The sequence below is a fragment of the Sorghum bicolor genome, unplaced genomic scaffold (genome assembly GCF_000003195.3).
Source record: "Sorghum bicolor cultivar BTx623 unplaced genomic scaffold, Sorghum_bicolor_NCBIv3 super_41, whole genome shotgun sequence".
Taxonomy (NCBI): Eukaryota; Viridiplantae; Streptophyta; class Magnoliopsida; order Poales; family Poaceae; genus Sorghum; species Sorghum bicolor.
Genome location: NW_018396416.1, coordinates 192,459 through 205,758, shown reverse-complemented (window position 1 = coordinate 205,758; position 13,300 = coordinate 192,459).

Sequence of the window (13,300 nt, the reverse complement as noted above, 5' to 3'; positions counted from 1 at the left end):
AAGAAGATGGTGCTTCACGTAGAAGGACTCCGCTGCCCTCCTCGATGCCTAAATAGCATAGAGCAACAGCGGGGCCGAAAACGGCGAGCATGGCGGCGGCGTTCACAAAGAGATACTCGAGAGTCTTCTTTGGTCGACGGAGGAGCTAGCGATGATCACAGCAGCGACGGACGTCTGGCTCCTGGGCAAGATCCAAACGAGGCAGCACGGAGATGGAAAAAAAATAAACGGAGCGGCAAGGTCTTGCTTGTTGCCGAGGAGAGGCCGGCGTGGTGTATTGGCGAGATTAATCTAGCAATGGCAACAGCGGCGGCTGCAAATTCTGGTAGAGGCGATTGTTGTGCTAGGGTTGGGAAACAATACATGGTTCTCCTTTATACGTGTGTGTATATATATATAGCATGACACGTTTGACTAAACCAAATTGGAACCGTCCACGTTTTGGTCTAGCTTACAGGAGATAGGGAACGAGTTTTCGTCTAACTATGAATTAGGTTCACAAGATTAAATTATTTTTGAAATAGTTAATTTAAGGTATAAAATTAATTCTAGAAAACCTAGAATTATTATTTAAGCCAAGAAAATACTTTGAGAGGTTTAACAATTTGGGGTGAAATTCTTCTAGAAAAAAAAAAGAACATGAAGAATCCAAATAAGGTATTTGGAGCTCATGGTAAGATAATTTGGAGCATTTGGAAATTAGATTATGCTCACAAAAAAGTGGGAATAAGTTCTAGAAAAATAATGAAATAATTCCTGGTAAGTTTTTATTGATTGATTAACGGATGAGGAACAGAAGGAAGTGATTTGAGTAACAAAGAAAAGATTTTGGAAAAACTCCGAACGAAAGCATAAGCTGGGAAACAAGGAATTTGATTATAGAAAAAGATAAAGACGTGTCGGACAAAGAAGATCGACCTACTAAACGTTTTTAAAGATTTTGCTCCCTCTCAACGCACACACAGGAGCAAGAAGCAAACATCCCCTTGAATCATATACACCAACATGTATGCTCAACCATGTTGCTAAGCCTTATGATAAATTTTAATTAAACAAAAAAAGAAAAAAAAAATATTACTTTTCCTATATTTTCATCAGCACAAAAAATACAAAACTAAACAGATTTTTATTTATTTCGAAAGGAGCAAATTTTAGGGTGTTACAATTCTACCCCACTTAACAGAAATCTCGTCCCGAGATTCGAAGAGACTAGAGATAATGATAAAGTAGATCATCAAGGTTGTTTTGAGACTTTTGACTAGATATGATTTAGGGATTAAGGATTAACAAAGGTTGACAAAGATGTCCAAGATTTGTTCTCAATATTCATTCGGAATTTATGACACGAGATCAAGGATTGAAGATTAGCATAGGTGGAAAAGAAAGGTCAAGGAAGGTTAAAAGAAATATATAAGGGTTGATCACGGGTCTTCACATTATGAGGTTTAAAGTTAAGGAGTGAAGATCAACAAGAGATAATATAAAATATAAAGATACATCGTGCTCACAATTCTTTGATTCAAGATTTATGAGACTTATGGTAAAAGATTATAAATTATCAAAGATCGATAAGAGAACAAAGATTTGTTCTTCAAGGTTATTTCGAACTCTATGGTGAGAGATGATAGATGACTATAGACTGACAAGGGTTAAATAGAAAATACTGGTTGGTCACAAAAAACTCAAAGATCAATGATGAGAAAAGTACACCAGAAAGATGAAGTTGACCTTGAGGTCGTCAAATCATAAGGTAATGATAAGGGGCAAAAATTAAATAGAGTATAAGATAATGACTGATGATAGAAAAGATGAAGTTTGCTATACAAGAAAGATATACAAGAAGGATAAGATTGATCATTAGATCAACTTGAGATAGATGACGGTAGCAGACACTACCCCGCTTAACAAGATCGAGCTACTTCTCAAGATGGTACCTTTCGGGCTCCTTCAAAACAAGAACAAAGATGGCACACAAGCAACACACTAAACAAACCAAGCACACAACACACATCGATACTACACGTGCTTCTCCAACAATGGTGGTCATCCTAAAGGGCGGATTAGAGATGATGAAAGGCCATCGAATTTTGAATAAAACAAGTTTTAAAAAGTTAAGTAAAACAAGTAAATAAAGGCCAATGTGATAAACATAAATAGCTCAAAGTAAGCCATTCAAGGAGGGGATACAATAAGACAAGGATTAAGAAATAACCAAAATCAAAAGTCAAGGGATAAGAAAATAGTTTTCTAGCAAATTAGACTTTTCTAATCGACCAGTGCTACCTAAGCATACGTCCTACAGTCAACACTGCTCTGATACCACTCTGTCAGACCCAGTTTTAAGGAACAAAACCAGGGTAGCTATATGTGTGCCCAGGAAGTCCAGACATACAACAACAGAATGGAACAGTATCAGAAACAATATTATATAACGGAAATATACTTATAATTAACACTTACATCAGAGTATCGCGGAACGATAACTAATCTTCAGGCTCAATCTTCACAGAGACGGTTGACTAGGGGTAACATATGCGTAGCACTTCTTGTATTGTGAGAACATCCTTCATGATTCCATCACTCTTTTGATCAACTCTTACTAGTAAACTAGAGTGGTGGGAAATAGCAAGAGTGAGCACATATCGTACTCAACAAGTATAACCAGGGGTTCATGAGGCTCAATTAGCTGACACTGGTTTAACTGCATTTAGCTTTTATATATCTAGAGCATGTTCATATTTAGATAGCAAATGTCAAGGTATCATAAATAATCCATTAATCACATGATCAAGTGTAAGCATAATTAATTCATAGCATAAACGATAATCAAATGAACATAACAACTTAACAAGCTCATCGTCATCGCAGCAAGAACCCCCAAGGCCGCTCATAACCGTGAGCACGGCTAGTATACTAGTTTTAACCCTCTGCAGAGGTTGTACATCTTTACCCATGAGTCATGATTTACCCTTTCGCCCGAGGCCCGTCGACCTCTTAACCCACTACCAAGGAAGGTCGGCAGGGATCACTATGAAGCCTTTCAAAAGTTCGTCTAACATGTTAGGGCCGCAAGGTTTCCTTTGCGAGCAGATATAGATACCCCCCTTCCGAATGGCACAACGACGCGCAGCCTATACACATAGGGACAGGGGCTCGCACTATACCCGTGTCGGTTCAGCCCCTCCGCCCTTTCGGGTAACCCCTAACAAGCTAGAAAAGGTCTTCATACTGAGCTAAAGCCAGAGCCATTATAGCCCTCATGGTTGCACTGTTGTCCCGGTGATCACTTACAGACAAGATCTCATAGAGTTATTTGTCATCTTTTAACGTTCATTGCATAGCTATTAATCATCTTACAAGATCATAGATTATATCAAGCACTAGCACATCTACACCAAATGCATATCAAGTAGGTAGCAAGGAATCCAGGTAACAATCATCTATGATTTTGCTAAGGTCGACAAGGTGAAAGCATACATATGATATATGTGTATTTAAGTGAATAGGTAACAAGGATGATCCCAAGTTATACTTGCCTTAAACTTGCTCAATTCTCACACCATGAGTCGTCGGTTATCATCTTCTGATCATCATCACCCATAAACGGTTCTCGTCTACTCGTATCAAGCACCACACATAGGCGAACATACAAGCAACAAACAAAAAATAACTAAGAACAATACACCGCACAAGATTAAGCAACATACTAAATGAGAGCTCGCTGCAACGATCGTGAGAGCACAGGAAAACACCGAGAATGAGTTTGTGATTAAAAAGAAACTACTAACGATAGCTTTATATTATTTTATTATTTTAAATTATAAAAGAGAAACCTACATGCTTGATTTATTTTATTTACATAACCATTTTTAGGACATTACTTTAGCCAATTTACATATCAATTGAAAAGTCAAGTTAAAGCTACCAGCCATATTTTATTTGCAAATACTGCTCTTAGTATTTGTTATTTTAACTTTACTTTGAAAGAGGTATAAACATGTGACAACACGTATTTAAATCTAGTATGTATGCTTAAACTAGGCAAAATTATAATTTAAAAACACACATATATATATGCATCATGGGTCATTTAAAATAAGGTCAGAAGAAAGAGAATTCAAGCTTTTAAAAGTAGCATAAATTTATTTGTAAACTGAACTGTAGTCTTATTAATTATATTGTGATAAAGTGGTTTAGAAATAGACAAAGAAGGACTCGGCTGAAATTTATATATTCAAAATTTAAGTGTTGAACCACTACGCAAGGATGATGTATGCGTCACATCAGCAAAGTATTTATAGCCAATTAAATAATGTGGCATACCGTTTACCATTGTAGGATGATCATGTACGTGCTTTCTGGATCCTGCATGAACTGCAGACACACAGCATGTTTGGCTTCAGGGAACGACGTAGTTGTTTGCTTGCGAGTGCTGGCAAGGGCAGAAGGTTTTATGTTATGTTTTCATGTCCAGTTTCACAGAAACAATAAGATAGGGAACTATAAACTAGGCCGAGAGCAAAATGGGGCTCCGTAGATGTGCTCACCATCAATCCATCAGCCGGGAAAAGAACAGCGACGACGTGATCGATTCGGAAAAGAAGATGGTGCTTCACGTAGAAGGACTCCGCTGCCCTCCTCGATGCCTAAATAGCATAGAGCAACAGCGGGGCCGAAAACGGCGAGCATGGCGGCGGCGTTCACAAAGAGATACTCGAGAGTCTTCTTTGGTCAACGGAGGAGCTAGCGATGATCACAGCAGCGACGGACGTCTGGCTCCTGGGCAAGATCCAAACGAGGCAGCACGGAGATGGAAAAAAATAAACGGAGCAGCAAGGTCTTGCTTGTTGCCGAGGAGAGGCCGGCGTGGTGTATTGGCGAGATTAATCTAGCAATGGCAACAGCGGCGGCTGCAAATTCTGGTAGTTCCATCGGGTTTGTCCAAATTGATTTCTGAGCATATGTTATGTTCCATGCAAACCGTGCACCTATCTTGCATCAAGATTAGAACTATCTCCAAACAGACAGAACCAAGATTCCACTTGAGCCTCTTCACCAAGGAGTACCATCGTGTGCGTCCAAAATAGTTTGTTAGCCTATGGTGCAATAGGCACAAACCGTGTACCTATCTTGCGCCAAAACTAACACTATCTCCAAAGAGACCGAAGTGAGATTCTATATGACACACGTCATCTAGGAGTTCTATTGGGTGCTTCCAAATATATTTCGAAGCATATGGTATGTTCCATGTAATTCGTGCACCTATCTTGCATCAAGATTAGCACTATCTCCAAACAAAAGCAAACTGAGGTTCCACTTGAGCCCCTTTACACAGGATTGACATCGGGTGCATCCAAAATGGTTTCTTAGCCTATGATGCATTAGGCGCAAACTGTGTACCTATCTTGCACCAAAACTAACTCTGTCTCCAAACAGACCTAAGCGAGATTCCATATGACACATGTCATCTAGGAGTTCTATTGGGGTGCGTCCAAATGGATTTCTTAGCATATGGTATATTCCATGCAAACCGTGCACATATCTTGCATCAAGATTAGCACTATCTCCAAACAGATCGAACCGACCTTCCACTTGAGCCTCTTCACCTAGGAGTATTATCGGGCGCTTCCATAATGGTTTCCGAGCTTATGGTGCATTATGCGCAAACCATGCACCAATCTTGCACCTAAACTAACACTGTCTCCAAACAAATTGAAGCAAGTTTCCATATGACACAGATGATCTAGGAGTTCTATCGGGTGCGTTCAAATCGAGTTTCGAGAATATGGTATGTTCCATGCAAACCATACACCTATCTTGCATCAAGATTAGCACTATCTCCAAATAGACCGAACCGAGCTTTCACATGAGTCTCTTCACCTAGGAGTACCATCGGGAACTTCCACAACGATTTCTGAGCCTATAGTGCACTAGGCACAAACCATGCAACTATCTTGCACTGAAACTAATAATATCTCCAACTGGACCGAAGCGAGATTTCATATGATACACTTCATCTAGTTGTTCCATCGGGTGCATCTACAGTTCCATCGGGTTTGTCCAAATTGATTTTCTGAGCATATGTTATGTTCCATGCAAACCGTGCACCTATCTTGCATCAAGATTAGAACTATCTCCAAACAGACAGAACCAAGATTCCACTTGAGCCTCTTCACCAAGGAGTATCATCACGTGCGTCCAAAATAGTTTCTTAGCCTATGGGGCATTAGGCACAAGCCATGTACCATCTTGCACCGAAACTAACACTATCTCCAAAGACACCGAAGTGAGATTCTATATGACACAAGTCATCTAGGAGTTCTATTGGGTGCTTCCAAATATATTTCGAAGCATATGGTACGTTCCATGCAATTCGTGCACCTATCTTGCATCAAGATTAGCACTAACTCCAAACAAAAGCAAACTGAGCTTCCACTTGAGCCCCTTTAGCCAAGAGTATCTTTGGCTGCATCCAAAATGGTTTCTTAGCCTATGATGCATTAGGCGCAAACTGTGTACCTATCTTGCACCAAAACTAACTCTATCTCCAAACAGACCAAAGCGAGATTCCATATGACACATGTCATCTAGGAGTTCTATTGGGGTGCGTACAAATTGTTTTCTTAGCATATGGTATGTTCCATGCAAACTGTGCACTTATCTTGCATCAAGATTAGCACTATCTCCAAACAGATTGAACCGACCTTCCACTTGAGCCTCCTCACCTACGATTATCATCGGATGCTTCCATAATGGTTTCTAAGCCTATGGTGCATTATGCGCAAGCCATGCACCAATACTAACACAGTCTCCAAATAGATTGAAGCGTGATTCCATATGACACACATGATCTAGGAGTTCTATCAGGTGCGTTCAAATTGATTTTTGATAATATGGTATGTTCCATGCAAACCGTACACCTATCTTTCATCAAGATTAGCACTATCTCCAAACAGACTGAACCGAGCATTCACTTGAGCCTCTTCACCTAGGGGTACCATCGGGAATTTCCACAATGATTTCTGAGCCTATGGTGCACTAGGCACAAACCATGCAACTATCTTGCACCGATACTAATACTATCTCCAACTGGACTGAACCGAGATTCCATATGATACACTTCATCTAGTAGCTCCATCGGGTGCATCTACTGTTCCATTGGGTTTGTCCAAATTGATTTCTGAGCATATGGTATGTTCCATGCAAACCGTGCACCTATCTTGCATCAAGATTAGAACTATCTCCAAATAGATAGAACCAAGATTCCACTTGAGCCTCTTCACCGAGTACCATCGTGTGCGTCCAAAATAGTTTCTTAGCCTATGGTGCATTAGGCATAAACCGTGTACCTATCTTGCACCGAAACTAACACTATCTCCAAAGAGACCGAAGTGAGATTCTATATGACACACGTCATCTAGGAGTTCTATTGCGTGCTTCCAAATATATTTTCAAAGCATATGGTACGTTCCATGCAATTCGTGCACCAATCTTGCATCAAGATTAGCACTATTTCCAAACAAAAGCAAACCGAGCTTCCACTTGAGCCCCTTTACCCAGGAGTATCATCGGGTGCATCCAAAATGGTTTCTTAGCCTTTGATGCATTAGGCGCAAACTGTGTACCTATCTTGCACCAAAACTAACTCTGTCTCCAAACAGACCGAAGCGAGATTCCATATTACACATGTCATCTAGGAGTTCTATTGGGGGGCGTCCAAATGGATTTCTTAGCATATGGTATGTTCCATGCAAACCGTTCACCTATCTTGCATCAAGATTAGCACTACCTCCAAACAGATCGAACCGACCTTCCACTTGAGCCTCTTCACCTAGGATTATCATCGGGTGCTTCCATAATGGTTTTCTGAGCCTATGGTGCATTATGCGCAAACCATGCACCAATCTTGCACCTAAACTAACACTATCTCCAAACAGAATGAAGCGAGATTCCATGTGACACACATGATCTAGGAGTTCTATCGTGTGCATCCTAATTGATTTCTGAGAATATGGTACGTTCCATGAAAACCGTACACCTATCTTTCATCAAGATTAGCACTATCTCCAAACAGACCGAACCGAGCTTTCACTTGAGCCTCTTCACCTAGGAGTACCATCGGGAACTTCCACAACGATTTCTAAACCTATGGTGCACTAGGCACAAACCATGCAACTATCTTGCACCAAAACTAATACTATCTCCAACTGGACCGAAGCGAGATTCCATATGATACACTTCATCAAGTAGTTCCATCGGGTGAATCTATAGTTCCATCGGGTTTGTCCAAATTGATTTTCTGAGCATATGGTTTGGTCCATGCAAACCATGCACCTATCTTGCATTAATATTAGAACTATCTCCAAACAGACAGAACCAAGATTCCACTTGAGCCTCTTCACCAAGGAGTACCATCGTGTGTGTCCAAAATAGTTTCTAAGCCTATGGTGCATTAGCCACAAACCGTGTACCTATCTTGCAGCGAAACTAACACTATCTCCAAAGAGACTGAAGTGAGATTCTATATGACACACGTCATCTAGGAGTTCTATTGGGTGCTTCCAAATATATTTCGAAGGATATGGTACGTTCCATGCAATTCGTGCACCTATCTTGCATCAAGATTAGCACTATCTCCAAACAAAAGCATACTGAGCTTCCACTTGAGCCCCTTTACCTAGGAGTATCATCGGGTGGATCCAAAATGGTTTCTTAGCCTATGATGCATTAGGCGCAAACTGTGTACCTATCTTGCACCAAAACTAACTCTGTCTCCAAACAGACCGAAGCGAGATTCCATATGACACATGTCATCTAGGAGTTCTATTGGGGTGCGTCCAAATGGATTTCTTACCATATGGTATGTTCCATGCAAACCGTGCACCTATCTTGCATCAAGATTAGCACTATCTCCAAACAAATCGAACCGACCTTCCACTTGAGCCTCTTCACCTAGGATTATCATCGGGTGCTTCCATAATGGTTTCTGAGCCTATGGTGCATTATGCACAAACCATGCTCCAATCTTGCACCTAAACTAACACTGTCTCCAAATAGATTGAAGCGAGATTCCATATGACACACATGATCTAGGATTTCTATCAGGTGCGTCCAAATTGATTTCTGAGAATGTGGTACGTTCCATGCAAACCGTACACCTATCTTTCATCAAGATTAGCACTATCTCCAAACAGACCGAACCGAGCTTTCACTTGAGCCTCTTCACCTAGGAGTACCATCGGGAACTTCCACAGCGATTTCTGAGCCTATGGTGCACTAGGCACAAACCATGCAACTATCTTACACAGAAACTAATACTATCTCCAACTGGACCGAAGCGAGATTCCATATGATACACTTCATCTAGTAGTTCCATCGGGTGCATCTACAGTTCCATCGGATGTGTCCAAATTGATTTCTGAGCATATGGTATGTTCTATGCAAACCGTGCACCTATCTTGAATCAAGATTAGAACTATCTCCAAACAGACAGAACCAAGATTCCACATGAGCCTCTTCAGCACGGTGTACCATCACGTGCGTCCAAAATAGTTTCTTAGCCTATGGTGCATTAGGCACAAACCGTGTACCTATCTTGCACCAAAACTAACACTATCTCCAAAGAGACCGAAGTGAGATTCTATATATGACACACGACATCTAGGCTATTGGGTGCTTCCAAATATATTTCTAAGCATATGGTACGTTCGATGCAATTCCTGCACTTATCTTGCATCAAGATTAGCACTACTTTAAACAAATCAAACTGAGCATCCACTTAAGCCCCTTTATCCAGGTGTATCATCGGGTGCATCCAAAATGGTTTCTTAGCCTATGATGCATTAGGCGCAAACTATGTACCTATCTTGCACCAAAACTAACTCTGTCTCCAAATAGACCAAAGCGAGATTCTATATGACACATGTCATCTAGGAGTTCTATTGGGGTGCGTCCAAATGGATTTCTTAGCATATGGTATGTTCCATGCAAACCGTGCACCTATCTTGCATCAAGATTAGCACTATCTCCAAACAGATCGAACCGACCTTCCACTTGAGCCTCTTCACCTAGGAGTATTATCGGGTGCTTCCATAATGGCTTCCGAGCCTATGGTGCATTGTGCGCAAACCATGCACCAATCTTGCACCTAAACTAACACTGTCTCCAAACAGATTGAAGCAAGATTCCATATGACACACAAGATCTAGGAGTTCTATCGGGTGCGTCCAAATTGATTTCCAAGAATATGGTATGTTCCATGCAAACCGTACACCTATCTTGCATCAAGATTACCACTATCCCCAAACAGATCGAACCGAGCTTTCACTTGAGCCTCTTCACCCAGGAGTACCATCAGGAACTTCCACAACAGTTTCTGAGCCTATGGTGCACTGGGCACAAACCATGCACCTATCTTGCACCGAAACTAATACTATCTCCAACTGGACTGAAGCGAGATTCCATATGATACACTTAATCTAGTAGTTCCATCGGGTGCATCTACAGTTCCATCGGGTGTGTCCAAATTGATTTCTGAACATATGGTATGTTCCATTCTAACCGTGCACCTATCTTGCATCAAGATTAGAACTATCTCCAAACAGACAGAACCAAGATTCCACATGAGCCTCTTCACCAAGGAGTACCATCACGTGCGTCCAAAATAGTTTCTTAGTCTATGGTGCATTAGGCACAAACCGTGCACCTATCTTGCACCGAAACTAACACAGTCTCCAAAGAGACCGAAGTGAGATTCTATATGACACACGTCATCTAGGAGTTCTATTGGGTGCTTCCAAATATATTTCGAAGCATATGGTACGTTCGATGCAATTCGTGCACCTATCTTGCATCAAGATTAGCACTATCTCCAAACAAAGCAAACTGAGCTTCCTCTTGAGCTCCTTTACCCAGGAGTATCATCTGGTGCATCCAAAGTGGTTTCTTAGCCTATGATGCATTAGGAGCAAACTGTGTACCTATCTTGCACCAAAACTAACTCTGTCTCCAAACAGACCGAAGCAAGATTCCATATGACACATGTCATCTAGGAGTTCTATTGGGGTGCGTCCAAATGGATTTCTTAGCATATGGTATGTTCCATGTAAACCGTGCACCTATCTTGCATCAAGATTAGCACTATCTCCAAACAGATCGAACCGACCTTCCACTTGTGCCTCTTCACCTAGGGTTATCATCGGGTGCTTCCATAATGGTTTCTGAGCGTATGGTGCATTATGCGCAAACCATGCACCAATCTTGCACCTAAACTAACAGTGTCTCCAAACACATTGAAGCAAGATTCCATATGACACACATGATCTAGGAGTTCCATCGGGTGTGTCCAAATTGATTTGTAAGCATATGGTATGTTCCATGCAAACCGTGCACCTATCTTGCATCAAGATTAGAACTATCTCCAAACAGACAGAACCAAGATTCCACATGAGCCTCTTCACCAAGGAGTACCATCGCGTGCGTCCAAAATACTTTCTTAGCCTATGGTGCATTAGGCACAAACCGTGTACCTATCTTGCACCGAAACTAACACTATCTCCAAAGAGACCGAAGTGAGATTCTATATGACACACATCATCTAGGAGTTCTATTTGGTGCTTCCAAATATATTTCTAAGCATATGCTACGTTCGATGCAATTCGTGCACCTATCTTGCATCAAGATTAGCACTGTCTCCAAACAAGGCAAACTGAGCTTCTACTTGAGCCCCTTTACCCAGGAGTATCATCGGGTGCATCCAAAATGGTTTCTTAGCCTATGATGCATTAGGCGCAACCTGTGTACCTATCTTGCACCAAAACTAACTTTGTCTCCAAACAGACCAAAACGAGATTCTATATGACACATGTCATCTAGGAGTTCTATTGGGGTGCGTCCAAATGGATTTTCTTAGCATATGGTATGTTCCATGCAAACCGTACACCTATCTTTCATCAAGATTAGCACTATCTCCAAACAGACCGAACCAAGCTTTCACTTGAGCCTCTTCACCTAGGAGTACCATCAGGAACTTCCACAACGATTTCTGAGCCTATGGTGCACTAGGCACAAACCATGCAACTATCTTGCACCAAAACTAATACTATCTCCATCTGGTCCGAAGCGAGATTCCATATGATACACTTCATCTAGTAGTTCCATCGGGTGCATCTACAGTTCCATCGGGTTTGTCCAAATTGATTTCTGAGCATATGGTATGTTCCATGCAAACCATGCACCTATCTTGCATCAAAATTAGCACTATCTCCAAACAGATCGAACCGACCTTCCACTTGAGCCTCTTCACCTAGGATTATCATCGGGTGCTTCCATAATGGTTTCTGAGCCTATGGTGCATTATGCGCAAACCATGCACCAATCTTGAACCTAAGCTAACACTGTCTCCAAACAGATTGAAGCAAGATTCCATATGACACACATGATCTAGGAGTTCTATCGGGTCCAAATTGATTTCTGAGAATATGGTATGTTCCATGCAAACCGTACACCTATCTTTCATCAAGATTAGCACTATCTCCAAACAGACTGAACCGAGCTTTCACTTGAGCCTCTTCACCTAGGAGTACCATCGGGAACTTACACAATGATTTCTGAGCCTATAGTGCACTGGGCACAAACCATGCAACTATCTTGCACCAAAACAAATAATATCTCCAACTAGACCGAAGCGAGATTCCATATGATACACTTCATCTAGTAGTTCCATCAGGTGCATCTACAGTTCTATCGGGTTTGTCCAAATTGATTTCTGAGCATATGGTATATTCCATGCAAACCGTGCACCTATCTTGCATCAAGATTAGAACTATCTCCAAATAGATAGAACCAAGATTCCACTTGAGCCTCTTCACCAAGGAGTACCATCGTGTGCGTCCAAAATAGTTTCTTATCCTATGGTGCATTAGGCACAAACCATGTACCTATCTTGCACTGAAACTAACACTATCTCCAAAGAGACCGAACTATATGACACACGTCATCTAGGAGTTCTATTGGGTGCTTCCAAATATATTTCGAAGCATATGGTATGTTCCACGTAATTCGCGCACCTATCTTGCATCAAGATTACCACTATCTCCAAACAAAAGCAAACTGAGCTTCCACTTGAGCCCCTTTACCCAGGAGTATCATCGGGTGCATCCAAAATGGTTTCTTAGCCTATGATGCATTAGGCGCAAACTGTGTACCTATCTTGCACCAAGGCTTTTAAAGGGTCCAAATATAACGAAGCGAGATTCCATAAGAGCCATAACATGTAGGAGTTCTATTGGGGTGCGTCCAA